The sequence below is a fragment of the Tamandua tetradactyla genome, chromosome 11, assembly GCF_023851605.1.
Source record: "Tamandua tetradactyla isolate mTamTet1 chromosome 11, mTamTet1.pri, whole genome shotgun sequence".
Classification (NCBI taxonomy): Eukaryota; Metazoa; Chordata; class Mammalia; order Pilosa; family Myrmecophagidae; genus Tamandua; species Tamandua tetradactyla.
In genome coordinates this window covers 71538522-71540043 of record NC_135337.1, presented here as the reverse complement: position 1 = coordinate 71540043, position 1522 = coordinate 71538522, and the positions used below count along the sequence as shown (strand labels likewise).

General features: G+C 44.3%; 1 non-coding gene across 1 annotated transcript; it reads right to left on the bottom strand.

Moving 5' to 3' along the window:
* Window positions 1–878: 878 nt before the first annotated feature.
* LOC143651052 (U6 spliceosomal RNA) lies at window positions 879–985 on the bottom strand. Its single transcript, XR_013159800.1, has one exon. It is a non-coding gene; the product is annotated as a U6 spliceosomal RNA (small nuclear RNA).
* Window positions 986–1522: the final 537 nt, after the last annotated feature.

Here is a 1522-nt window from a genome sequence, read left to right as displayed (position 1 = left end):
ATGCAAGAAATGTTCAGAATTTGACTCATATGTAATATACAAAATATCCCGAACGTTTGTTGAAATTGGAAGATACAATCTGGCATTTTAAATGGAAAGGCTGTAAGGGAGTTGGTTGGTAAAGGGGGGTGCCCATCACTGAGCAGCTGGAAGTTCTTACGTCTGGGAAGTAAATGGTTTCACGTGGACTCTCAGTCATGACACATTCTTTCTATCTTTTTTTTTGTTGTTGTTGTTAAGACAAAAGGTTTTTATTAAAAAAATGCCAAGTGTATTAAAAAAATAAGATCTCTATTATTCCCCTGCACAGTATTTCACTCATAAAACCAGCAGGCTACATGCTGCTCAAAACAGCCGAGAGAGGACCTGGAAGGCACACCCAGAACTGCTTTTCATCTCGATTCTCTATGCACAAGTCAGCGAAGCCCTCCCCTCATCGCCCACAGAACCGAGACCCACTTGGGTAAGTGGGCGAGGGGCCCCACAGCAGTCAGGGAGATGCGGCAGCTGTCCTGCCCACGTCCTGTCACCCCATGAACAGAGCAAGCATGGCAGCCCTCCCCAGACAGCCCCCAAGTCAGAGAAGGAAAGAAAACTAGGGCAGCAGCCGTGGGAACTTGGAGCAGGAAGGGCACCAAGTACATAAATACATACATAACATTGACCTCCAGGTTAGAATGCGCATCTTCCAACAACTACAACAACAACAAAAAGATAAAATAACTTAAAGGCAAAATGAAGAAAAATCAGATCAACTATAATTCTTGTACTCTACCATGCCAACAGCAGACGCAATTACAGTTTTTCTGTTGATTTGCATTGTTTGTGCTTTGGGTATGAGATCTTGGCTTTGAAACAGTTAAGTAAAACCCAAAAAGAAAAATATGGAATGCCTCAGGAATTTGCATGTCATCCTTGCATAAGGGCCATGCTAATTTTCTGTGTATCGTCCCCATTTTAGTGTATGTGCTGCTGAACTGAGCACGGCATATTATTTCTTAATGGGCAGATAATGGAATTAAAAGCTTCTCTATTATGTCCACTTAGATATTTTCTATAGAGTTTCTTTTGCACAAATCATTCTTAGCATTGCCTCTTCCTGTCTCCTGCCCTCCCTCTTAGAGACCCTCTGGCCTAGTAGCACCCCATTTGATGGGCAGGAAACTGAGGAAAGGTCTAGTTTTCTGCCCTGCTTTCTTGGCAGAGACTGGGTGAAAGCCGTGGTTGATTCAAGGTTTGGGGCATTTGTAAGTGCTAAGAAAATTTTAAGAATGAAAAAATGCATCCAGCCATGATTCAGGGTGAGAGGAGGAGGCAGCTGCTGAAGCTGGAGGGGATCAGGCGAGGGGTCAGTGTGAGGGTGCCTGGGTGCTTTGTATGTGTCCAGTCCATCTAGTATGGACATTAGACTTGGGATACGCTCAGCTTGGCAGACTTGGGGTGAAGCTGAGCCATCCCTTGGGGTGCATTTTGGAAATCTGCCTGGATGCTTTGAGCAGACATGATAAGGTCATTTGTGTAT